Source organism: Leptonychotes weddellii, unplaced genomic scaffold (genome assembly GCF_054177405.1).
Source record: "Leptonychotes weddellii isolate Sample4059 unplaced genomic scaffold, ASM5417740v2 HiC_scaffold_2379, whole genome shotgun sequence".
NCBI classification, from domain to species: Eukaryota; Metazoa; Chordata; class Mammalia; order Carnivora; family Phocidae; genus Leptonychotes; species Leptonychotes weddellii.
The window spans coordinates 226-13,472 of NW_027827886.1; the positions used below are offsets into that span (position 1 = coordinate 226).

At 37.7% G+C, this 13,247-nt stretch overlaps 1 pseudogene; it reads left to right on the forward strand.

Moving 5' to 3' along the window:
- Window positions 1-11,233: 11,233 nt before the first annotated feature.
- LOC102737683 (eukaryotic translation initiation factor 3 subunit L-like) lies at window positions 11,234-13,063 on the forward strand (annotated as a pseudogene).
- The last annotated feature ends 184 nt before the right edge of the window (window positions 13,064-13,247 follow it).

Here is a 13,247-nt window from a genome sequence, read left to right on the forward strand (position 1 = left end):
TAGCATGGAGGACATTAGGAGAAGGAAGGGAAAAATGAAGGGGGGGAATTGGAGGGAGAGACGAACCATGAGAGACTATGGACTCTGAGAAACAATCTGAGGGTTTTAGAGGGGAGGGGGAGGGGGGGATGGGTTAGCCTGGTGATGAGTATTAAGGAGGGCATGTACTGCATGGAGCACTGGGTGTTCATGATGAGCACCACATCAAAAACGAATGATGTATTGTATGGTGACTAACATAACATAATAAAATTAAATTTAAAAAAAAGAAAATGAGAACTCTTAGGATTTATTCTCAACAGTATTCATATATATCATACAGCAGTAATAACTATAGTTATGTTGTACATTGCATCCATAGTACCTATTTATCTTGTAAGTGGAAGTTTGTATCTTTTGACCACTTTTCTCCAATTTCCCCTCCCATCATCCCATCCCAGGTCTGGTAATCATAAATCTGATTTCTTCTTCATTGAGTTTGGTGGGGTTTTTGTGGGTTTGTTTTGCTTTGTTTTGTCTTGTTCTAGATTCTGCATGTAAGTGAAATCATACAGTATTTGTCTTTCTCTGACTTATTTTACTTAGCATAGTGCCCTCAAGGTCCATCCATGTTGTCTCTGGCAGGATTTCCTTCTTCTGCATGCTTGACTATTATCCCAATATGTGTGTACAGTATTAATTATATTTTTATATATATATACCTACCCGTCTGTATATATACCACAACTTCTTTATCCATTCATTTGTTGATGGACACTTAGGTTGTTTCTGTATCTTGGCTATTGTAAATAGTCCTGCTATTACCATTGGGGGTGCAGATATTTTTTAAATTAGTGTTTTCATTTCCTTTGGATATATTCTCAGAAGTACAATTTTTTGGATTATATGGTAGTTCTGTTTTTAATTGTTTGAAGATCCTCCATACTTTGTTCTATAGTGGCTGTACCAATCCTGCTAACAGTGTACAGGTGTTCCTTTTCATCCACATCCTTGCCACATTTGTTATCTCTTATCTCTTTTATTATCACCATTCTAACACGCATGAGGAGATATCTCATTGTGGTTTTGATTTGCATTTCCCTAATGAGTTGTGATGTTGAACATCTTTTTATATACTTATTGGCCATTCATATATCTTCTTTGGAAACCTGTCTATTCAAGTCCATTACCAATTTTTAAATTGGATTATTTGAGGTTTTGTTTTTGCTATTGAGTTGTATAATTTTTAATACATTTTAGATATGAAACCCTCATCAGATATATGGCTTGCAAATATTTTTTCCCATTCCATATGTTGTCTTTTCACTTTGTTAATTGTTTCTTTTGCTGTGCAGAAGCTTTTTAGTTTGATATAGTCACACTTGTTTGTGCTTTTTTTCCTTGTGCTTTAGGTACCATATCAAAAAAAAAATTGCTAATACCCATGTTAGAGAGATTTTTTCCCTATATTTTCTTCTAGAAGTTTCATGGTTTCAGGATTTATATGTAAGTCTTAAATCCATTTTAAGTTAATTATTGTGAGTGCTGTAAAATAGCACACTAGTTTCACTCTTTTACATGTGAATACCCAATTATAGGCATCATTTATGAAAGAGACTATCTTTTCACCATTGAGTATTCTTGGCCCCTCATCAAATATTAGTTGCCCATATGTACAGTTGGACCCCAACATATGATGTTTGACTTACAATTTTTTGACTTTATGATAGTGCGTAAGTGATACATATTCAGTAGAAACCATACTTTGAACTTTGAATTTTGATTTTTTTCCCTAGGCTAATCATATGCAACAAGATACTGTCTTGTGATGCTTGGAAGTGCCTATGAGCTGCAGCTCCTAGTAGCCATATGATCTTAAAAGTAAACATCTGATACACTTAAAACCATTGTGTGCCCATACAACCATTCTGTTTTTCACTATCAGTACAGAATTCAATAAATTACATGAGATATTCAACACTTTATTATGAAATAGCCTTTGTGTTAGATTATTCTGCCCAACTGTAGGGTAACATAAGTGTTCAGAGAATGTTAAAGGTAGGGTAGGCCAAGCAGGTTGGGCATATTAAATGCATTTTTGACTTAGGGTATTTTCAACTTATGATGGGTTTATTGGAATGTATCTCCATCATAAGTTGAGGAAGGTCTGTACTTGGATTTGTTTTGGGGCTCTCAGTTCTGTTCCATTGGTCTATTTTTTCTGTTTCTTGCCAGGACCGTACTGTTTTGATTATAATAGTTTATAGTATAACTTGAAAACAAGTGTGAAGCATGATGTCTCCTGCTTTGTTTTTTCTCAGAAATGCTTTGGCAATTCAGAATCTTTTGTGGTTCCATATAAGTTTTAGAACTGTTTGTGCTACTTCTGTACAAAATGCCATTGGAAGCTTGATAGGGATTTCTTTAAATCTATAGATGGCTTTTGGTAGTATTGACATTTTAACAATATTCATTATTCTAGTCCATGAACACAGGATACCTTTCCATTTATTTGTGTTTCCTTTTGTTGTTTTAATCAATATCTTATAGTTTTCAGAGTAGAGTTCTTTCACTTCCTTGGTTAAATTTATTCCTAAATATTTTTATTGTTTCTTATGCTATTGTAAATGAGATTGATTCCTTCATTTATTTAATCAAATAATTCATTGTTAATGTACAGAAATGCTACTGATTTTTGTTAATTTTATATCTTGTAACCTTCGCTAATTTGTTGATTGGATCTAACAGGGTTTTTGATGAAATCTTTAGGGTTTTCTTTATATAAAATCAAGTTATCAGCAAATAGAGAGAATTTTACTTCTGCTTTCCTATTCTAATGTCTTTTATTTCTTTTTCTTGCCTGATTGCTTTGGCTAGGACTTCCACCACCATGTTGAATAGAAATGGTGAGAATAGGCACCCTTATACTGTTCCTGATCTTAGAGGAAAATCTTTCAACCTTTCTCCATTGAGTATGATGTTAACTATGGAGTTGTCATATATAACCTTTATTATGTTGAGATACATTCCTTCTGTACTTAATTTGTTAGTATTTTTATGAACAGATGTTGAATTATGTCAGATGCTTTTTCTACATATATTGAGATGATTATATGATTCTGTTTTTTATCCCTGTTAATGTGATGTATCACATTAATTTGTAGATGTTGAACCACCCTTGCATCCCAGGGATAAATCCCACTTCATCGTGGCAAATGAACACTTTCTTTTTAAAAATATCTTATTTATTTATTTGAGAGAGAGTGAGTGAGAGAAAGAAAGAGAGCACAAGAAAGGGGAGGGACAGAGGGAGAAGCAGACTCCCTGCTGAATGGGGTGCCTGATATGGGGCTTGATCCTGGGACTCCGGGATCATGACCTGAGCCAAAGGCAGACACTTAATCAACTGAGCCACCCAGGTGCCTTGTGCTGCTGAGTTTGATTTACTAGTATTTAATTGAGAATTTTTACATTTATATTCCTCAGGAATATTGGCCTATAGTTTTCCTTTCTAGTGGTATCTCTCTCTGGCTTTGGTATCAGGTGAATGCTGGACTCATAACATGAGAGTTTGGGAGTGCTCCATCCCATACAATTTTTTTTTTTTTTAAGAGTTTGAGAAGGATTGGCACTACTTTTTAAATGTTTGGTAGAATTCATCATTGAAGCCATCTGGTCCTGGGTTTTTCTTTGTTGGGTGATTTTTGATTACTGATTGAATCTATTGGTAATTGGTCTCTACAGATTTTTCTATTTCTTCCTGTTTTAGTTCTTTTAGATTGTATGTTTCTAAGTTTTTTCCCATTTCTTCTAGGTTGTCCAGTTTGTTGTTGTATAGTTATTCATAGTAGCCTCTTATGATCATTGGTATTTCTGTGGTATCAGTTGTAATATCTCCTTTTTCATATATAGTTTTGTTGATTTGGCCCCTCTCTTTTTATCCTTGGTTAGTCTAGCTAAACATTTGTCAATTTTGTCTCTATTTTCCAGGCAACAACTCTTAGTTTGGCAGATCTTTCTATTGTTTTCCTGTTCTCCATTTCCTTTATTTCTTCTTTAGTATTTTTTTTATTCCTTCTGCTGTGTGCTTAATATGTTCTTTGTTTCTGATTCTACCATAAAGTTTTTTATTTGGCATCTTTCTTCTTAATGTAGGCATTTACTGCTATGTACTTCCCTCTTAGAATGGCTTTTGCTGCATCCCATACGTTTTGGTATGTTCTGTTTCCATTTTTGTTTCTCAATATACTTTTTTTTATTTCCCCTTTAATTTCTTCTTTGATTCATGTGTGGTTTAATTTCCACAAATTCATTAATTTTCCAGTTTTTCTCTTCTTTTTGATTTCTAGTTTCATACTATTGTGGTAAGAAAAGATACTTGATATGATTTCAATCTTCTTGAATTTGCTGATTTGATTTGATTTGTTCCATATGTGCTTGAGAAGAATGTGTGTTCTGCTTTTGTTGGATAGAATGTTCTATATATAATTGATAGGACCATTTGGTCTATAGTGTTGTTCAATCCACTTTTTTCTTCTTGATTCTGTGTCTGGATGATCTATCCATTGTTCAGAGTTAGGATATTAACGTCTCAACTATTGTATTGGTCTTTATTTCTCCTTTTAGCTCTGTTAGTTTTTGCTTTGTATGTTTAGCCACTCTGATTTGGGCACATAAATATTTATAATTGTTTTATCTTCTTCATGAGTTGACCCCTTTATCATTATATAGTGACCTTCTTTGTCTCTTTTTACCATCTTTAGTTGAAAGTTTATTTTGTCTGAAATTAGTATTGCACCCAGGGTTTTTTTCCTTTTTTCTTCCTCTCTTTCTTCCCTCCTCCTTTCCCTCTTTCCTTCCTTCCTTCTTTTTTCTTCTTTTTTTTAGTTTTTGTTTACCATTTTCTTCAAATATCTTTTTCCATCCCTTCACTCTCAGACTATGTGTATATTTAAGACTAAAGTGAGTCTCTTGTAAGCAGCATATCATTGGATCTTGTTTTTTAATCCATTCAACCATTCTGTACTTTTTTGATTGGAGAATTTAATATGCATATATTTAATGTAATTATTAATAAGTAAGGACTAACAACTGGTATTTTGTTGTTTTCTGGTTGTTTTGTAGCTCCATTGTTCCTTGTGTCTTATCCTGCTGTCTTTGTGTATGTGTTTTGATATCTTTTGGTATCTGTATGCTTTGACTTCTTTACCATGTTCTTTTGTGTAATTGCTACAAGTTTTTCCCTTGTGGTTATTATGAGGATTACATAAAATACCTTAAAATGTAGCACCCTATTTTAAGCTAATAAAAAACTCAATAGAATCCTAAACTTTACACTTTTACTTCTCCTCCTCTTTGCATTTTAGATTATTGAGATTACAATTTACATATTTTCATGGTGTAACTAATAACAGACTATTGTAGTTATAGATATCTTTACTGTTTTTTAGCTTTTAAACTAGAGTTGTAGGTGAATTATGCACCATTACCACATTACAGAATCTAACTTTGTGTATTTACCATTATTAGTGAGTATTATACTATCTTCTTATGTTTTTATGATGTTAATTGATATCCTTTTACTTTCACTCAAAGAACTTCTTTTAGAATTTCTTGTAAGGCAGATCTACTGGTAATGAACTCCCTCAGCTTTTTTTTTTCAGGAAAGTCTTTATCCTTCCTTCATTTCTGAAGAATAGCTTTACCAGGTATAGAATCTTTGGTGGACATTTTTTTCTTTAAATATTTTGAATATGTTATCTCATTCTATCCTAACCTAAAACATTTTTGTTGAGAAATCCACTGATCATCTTATGGTTTTCCTTTTGTATGTTCTTTTTCTTTTTGCTCTTAGAATTCTCTTTGTCTTTGTATTTTGACAATTTAATTATAATGTAACTCTGTGAAGTGCTATTTAAGTTCAACCTATTTGGGTCTGAACATACTTCCCTTTCTTTCCTCTTCTTCTGGAATCCCCATAATGTAAATGTTGTTTGTTTTCATTGTATTCCAAAGGTCCTTTAAACTTTCTTTGCTCTTTTTAAATTTTTTTTCTTCTTCTGCTCTGATTGGATCACTTCAAATGTCCTATCTTTCAGGTCACTGGTTCTTTCTTCTGCATGGTCAAGTATGTTTTTGAAGCTCTCTACTGAATTTTGTAGTTAAGTAATTGTATTTTTCAACTTGAATTTTTGTTTGTTTTGATGGTTTCTACTTTTTTGTTGAAGTTTTTTTTGTTCATGCCTTGTTTCCCTATTTTTATTTAGTTGTTTGTGTGTTCTTGTAGTTCACTAATCTTTAAGAGAACTATTGTGAATTCTTTGAAAGGCCATAGATTTCCATTTAGCTAGGGTCAGTTATTGGAGTTTTGTTGGTTTTCTTTGGTTGTTATATTTACCTGATTTTTTTGTAGTTCTTGATTATTTCCATTGATATCTGGGCATTTGAGTAAGTGGGCTCATCTTCTAGACATTACTGGTTCACTTTGGCAGAGACATTTCTTTACCATTCAGCTCAGTTTGGGTTTGGGGGCATGTCTGTTGGAAATGGTCTTTGGCAGGCGGGGCCTGAACTTAAGGTCCATTTTTGGACAAGGCAATCGTTTGAGCTTGTGATCAGGGGTTGGAGGGTGTGTCACTGGTTAAGAATAGCTAGGTGGGACTATTGGCTTGTTCTATGCCCAACAGTTGTTGTAGGAAGGACTCTGCAGTTGCCTGGAGACTGTGGTCAGGTTTACTAGACAATGCTGACTGGTTACTATACTCATATTAGGTGAGGCTAGGAATTAGCTTTCTTGTCTTGGCAGGGGAACAGAATAAGACCCATGGCCAGTATGGGGACTTGTTTGGGGATTGGAATCAGGCAAAACTGTATATTAAATTTCCTGGTCAGATGAGGCTACCAGTTTTGCTCTGCAAATGGGGAAAGCCATGGCTATGCTCTCTGTTCAAGTATCACTATAATGAGAGTTTTTGAAGAGGCTATATAGCTTCTCATGTGTCCTGGTTAGGTTTCCTGCTCAGGTAGTCTGAAGGCTGTATTCAGTAATAAGTGGTGCTATGAATTAGTTTCCCTGCCTGGGTGCAGAGGAAAAAGGAGCTCTAAAGCCGGTAAGGCTCTACATGGTCTTAAGTCAACCCATGCCCCAAGTTTCCTAGCTGACCAGGACCACTGGCTTTGTACTGCATACCATCAGCTCTGCCTATGCACCTCTTGGCTTGAGCATTGCTAGATTACATAGCTTCCAGGTTTTCTCACCAGCTCTTCTGCTCATATGGGGCCAAGCATCATGTTCCACAGCAGTACATGGAGACTGGCATGGGTAAACCATGCTCTAGGGCCAGCAAAACTAAACTTGTTGTCTGAGGACCCAAATCAGGAATTCCTACACCCCACTGAGTTCCCTGGTCACTATGTACCACCAACTTGGTTCCACAGATTGGTTGTTAGAAACTCCTCCCCCTTTGTCATAATCAGATTTTCCATGGTTGAGCTCCATAGACTCCCCAGCAATCCTTGTGGGTGAGACCAGAGTATGGGCTCCCATGAAGTGACCCAAAACACTAGGAGGGGGTTGGAATGCCGCCCCCCCTTTTCCCACTGGAGGAACCATAGGCTCAGGAGAGACCCTTCTATATGATGCTATGTTGGCCTGGGGGAGGGGTAATGCCATCAACCTGTAGCCACTTCTCTTACCTTTCCAGTGCAGTCTGTCTTGATCTCTATGATACAGGAGTGCTTCAGCTTCACCTCCATGTTCTAGATGTGTCTTGTTCATGACTAGTTGTCAGTCCTTTTTGTGAGATAGAGCAAAGTCAGGAATGATCTATGTCACCCTCTTGGTGATATCACTCTCCAGCTCATTTCTTTTTAGCACTAAATAATATTCCATTTTCTGACTATACCACATCATGTGATTGCTTCAGATTGGTCTATATACCTCCCTCCAACTCCTAGCTGGTTTGTCACTCTGATGCAATCAAACTATTATCACCATCACTGCTTACATTTGTTAGTGGCCTCCTATGTGCCCAATGTTCGGCTGAGAGCTTTGCACACTTTTATGCTACGTGATACAACAATTCTTTGACTTATATTCTATTGTCATCTCATTTACAGATAAGAAAACAGACTTAGGGATGGAATTGATGGTGGTCAAGGCCACATACCTAAAGTGGACTTGGCTGGAACCATCATTTTTCCATTCCCAGAACATACTGCAGAGCCTGGCACACAGTTGCACCTTAGAAAATAATTTTGTAATGAATGAACACAAATATTTCTCTGGATAAGCCATTGTTCTAATAGAATTAAAGGCCAGGGGTTCTCAGGACATGAAATGGAAGAGAATGCCTTTTGTCTGCTCTATACTCTCTGGGACACAGATGCTTTGCAATATCTCAGAGCCATTTCATAAATGGAAAAATGGAAGCCAATTGAAGCTAATTCCTAAAGGAGATTAGAGCTATGAAAAGAACTTAGACTCCCTGGTTTCTATACCAACCTCTTCTCGGGCCGACAAAAGTCCTCACTGCTAAGTGTGTTATTTAGCAGATCTGACTCCCAGGACACTCCAGAATGATCTTCAGCTGTCAGCTAGTTTCCCAATTGATCCTACTTATGTTTCATTTTTGTTCTAAGTGCCATTTCCCCCTTTCAGTTTGAGGCTATTCTCACTAATTCATATTGGTTTTATCATTTGGTCTTTGACACACATGTCAGGCCAAATATCAGAACAAATGTGCACAGAGCAATTATAGCAAATGGATCATGCTGTGAAATGACACTGAGCTGTAGCAGAGCACACTTTTTGTCCATTTCAAGAACAACAAATTCCACATTCAGAAAAAAACATAATTGGATCTCATATGTCTTCCATCCTTCCACTTTCTGCCTTAATTTCATCATCTCTAGGACCTCCTCCACTATGATTGGGTATGAAGTGGAACATATTAAGCAGCAGCAGAAAGAAAAAATGCTGGTCACTTCCATTTCTCTGTAGCCTCTCCTCATTTTCCATCAAGTACCCTGGAATTCAATTCATGTGGCAAATATTTGCTAAACTCTTACTATTCCACAGTCATTATCTTAGACACCATCCTACCACCAATGAGGCAATAGAAAGAAGAATGAAAGCAAGCCAGCATCTATCTTTTCGCTGTATTACAAGGTAGCATTTGATCAACCATGTTATACACAAGAGGAATAAGATACTTCCACTCAATCATGAAAGCTGCATGTTAGAGCTGCCATTTGAATTGGGCCTGCAGAAATGGATAAGATTTCTACAACCAGAGAGTGTCAGGGAGAACATTCCAGGCTGAGGGAATGGCATGAACAAATCATGGACATGGAGAATGTGCTCAAGGAAGGTCCATATGTTTAATTCGGCTGGATAGAGTGTATGTCATATGTCTTGGAAGATGAGACTGAAAATGGACTGTGGAGGATGTTGAAAATTATAGATGACTTGGACCTTGATCTGGAGAAGTGGGGAGTGTTGAGGTGGAGACAGTTTTCCTGTCTGTCACCTCAAATTTCTAGACAGGCTCACATCTAGGGAAGGAGTGTGATTCCTTTTTCTTTTCCATATATTCACCCCTGCCTATGGCTCCTCCCAACAAGAGAAAATTTAATTGTAAATTTAATTGGTAGAGCTTATAGCATTCAACTAATCTGTTTTTCCTAGTGGGCTGCTGAGCCTCACAGAATTCAGGCCTCAGACTGCCTCCTATCATTTCTTGTCCCTGACCAGTGGGCCCTATTCCACTTCCTCTTCCTACTTCCTGTGTCCATGTGATAATTCTCCAGAGCCCAGCACCTAGGAATGAACTAAGACAGCTCCAACCCAGTCTGACTCCAACCTAGACTGGCTCAACCCAACCATCCAGGGTCAAGGGGAAAATAATAGATGTCTCATTCTACTTCTCGGTTCAACCATGTTCCCAAACTCAGTTCTATATGAGAAGCCCTCTCTGGGAAGAGGAACTGGGGTTAATATTAGCTATTAATAAGAAGAAGCACTTCATTTCCTATTTAGATACTATCCTGTGACACCTTCCTATATTGCTCTTACTTTCCCTTTTGAGTGGGCCAAACCATTCTCCCAAGGGACGACCTATGCACCAACCATTGTAATGCCCATTGTTCTTTCACTGTACACCAGGAGAGAAGGTGTCCATCACTTCCTTGTCCTGTGGTTCCTTCAGGCAGCAATGCTGTTAAGTAGAACTGGGAAGCAATATGGGTATGCAACTGCATGAAATTTCTATTATCTACCCTGATTTCTATGAAAGTGGTAAAAAAATAAACAGACTATGAGATATACCCAAGAACCCTATGATCACACAGGCTCCATTTAACTGTTCACAGAACTTATGTTCTTCCCTTTAACCTCATTCTTCATATCTGTGTATAAACTGTTCTCAAATCTGTCCCTGGAATTACCACCAGGACAATACCTGTAATAACTATTCATTTGCATTTGGGCATTTTTCTCATGATAATTTTGGTAATGTGCCATCAGATATGTCTCACCCTTATGCAGAAGCACCTCTACTCTTAATTTTCATAGTGTTCTCACATTAATGTGTAGATACACAATTCAAAAATTATGCAGATCTCTTTCCTTATTTATTTTTCCATAATGTCTTGTAATCTCCACCCCTTTACTCTGTATTTACAAACTTCACCCATTGTATTTCTTCTTAGTAACCCTGGTACATTTCCCCTTTCAACTCAGAATTTTCAGTCGAATCAATACTAACTTCTCAGCAACCCCAATCTATCTTCCTAAATATCTTAGCTTTCTCCAAAAAGGGCGACTTGTGATATCTATTCTTTTTGTCTTTTTCCTCTCATATACATTGCAAAAATAATATGGCACTAAAGAATTGTAAACACTCCATTATAATTATCTCTCCCTTAAAGCAATTAAAATATTAACTGTCCCAACCTCTTCTTCCAAACAGTGACATCCTCTTTCAGAACTTTCTGCCACATCAAAAGCAATATTTTTTTTAATTCCATAGCTTCGATCTATTTCTTTATCCCATTGTTCTGAATAATGAACATATTGTCATTGCCCAGAGTACTTTTAATTATTGAACCACCTCTTCTAAACTTAAGCTTTCTTGATTCTTGGATACCTAGGAGCTGAAAGGTAAACTTTCTTGTTTTCATTTCATTTCAACACCCTCCAGAGTGTGAAGAGAAGATGGGACTCTCTGGTGGTATTTGTGAGTGCTGCTCTTTTCCTGCTGATGATTATGAGTCTGAGGCTGCTTATGCTATGCTTGCCAGGGCAATTATGATATGCACACAGGAGATCCAAAGCAGGATTTGGCTTATGAACATTACTATGAACATTAGACCTATCAGGTGATCCTCAAAGTAATCAAAAACTTCATCTAGTATTTCCACAAAGCCATCTCCGATCTGATTGACCAGAAGGTGTATGAGTTGCAGGCCAGCCATGTGTCCAGTAATGTTATTGACCAAAAGTTGTATGAGATCGAGGACATCTGTGACAGCTGAACCAAGCTGACTGAAAGATCTTCAAGAATACACCCTGGCCTGAGACTGAAGCCCTTGTTCCACAGGTTGGCAACAGTGCTGTCTTCCTGATTTTGTACAAAGAATTATATTACAGGCAGGTATATGCCAATGTCAGTGAGGGACCCTCCTTGGAGCAGGGGTCTGAATCCTATTACAACTACTTCAATCTCTTCAAAGACATTCTTAATGCTGATGGTCCTGTTCCCCTTGAACTACCCAACCTGTGGTTCTGGGATAACATCAGTGAGTTCATCTATCAGTTTCAGTCTTTCAGTCAGTACTGCTGTAAGACTGACAAGAAGTCAGAGGAGGAGATTGACTTCCTTTGTTCTAATTCCAAAATCTGGAATGTTTATAGTGCCCTCAATGTTCTTCACTTCCTGGTAGACAAGTCCAACATTAACTGACAGTTGGAGGGGTACACAAGTGGAGGTGACTCTGAGAGTGTGGCTGGGGAGTATGGACAACACTCTTTATATAAGAAGTCTGGCTACTTCAGCCTGGTGGGTCTTCTGTATCTGCATTCCCTATTGGGATTTTACCACCAGGTCATCAAGGTGCTGGAGAATATCAAACTGAACAAGAAGAGCATGTATTTTTGTGTGCCTAAGTGCCAGGTCACCACATACTATAACATCAGTTTTACATATTGATAATGTGTTGCTACCAGGATACTATCCGGATCATTGCCAACATCCTCATCTATATCCAGAGGACCCAAGAGCATGTTTCAGAGGACCACATATAAGTATGAGATGATTAACAAGTAGAATAAGCAGATGCATGTGCTGCTGGCCATCATCCTCACTATGTACTCCATGCAAATTGACAAGAGCATTCACCTCCTGCTATGGGAGAAATACAGAACCACAGGTCTATGAGGAAATTTTAAGATACTCCTGTCCCAAATTACTGTCACCTGTAATGCCCAACTATGGCCATGTGCACCCCAACTACACAAGGAAACCTTCTTGGAGCAGATGAAGGTGTTTTCTGATGAAGTGCAGGAGCAGGCTTCCTCAAGCTCTACACCACCATGCCTATGGACAAGCTGGCTGGGTTCCTGGACCTCACAGAGTGGGAGTTCCATGTCAGCTCCTTGTCTTCAAACATAAAATGAAGAACCTGGTGTGGACCAGGGTCATCTCTGCCCTAGATGGCAAATTTCAGTCAGCCTCTGAGGTTTAATTCTGCATTGGTAAGGACATGATCTATATTGCAGACACCAAGGGTGCCAGGCCCTATGGGGATTTCTTCATCTGGAAAATACACAAATCTGAGGAGCTCAGTCAAACCCTGAAGAAGATGGGGCAAAGACCCTGAGTTACATTCACATTCTTGTTAGGAACCTATTTTGATGTCTTCGTAGGTGGGGTGTACTTTTTTACCATGAGCCTAGATCAGACATCAGCCATTCCACTGAGTTGAAGTTTATTTGAATTAAGGACTGAAATGTTTTAAATAGGCCTCAGTAAAGGATCTTCTTTGGAAAAAGAGAGAGAGAATATGGGAAATGTATTGCCCTAGAACTATACCTGCCACGCTCTCTAGCTTGAGCAGCCCTAACATCTGTTTGCATTTTCCCTGCGGTCAAGGACCCAGGTCTCTGCTGCTGCCATCTCTCCTGCTACTGACTTCAGGTCCTGATGAATCAGCTGGTCTTGATCCTTCAGTATCTCTTGAGCATGTCACATTAGTGCACTGCTCATTCT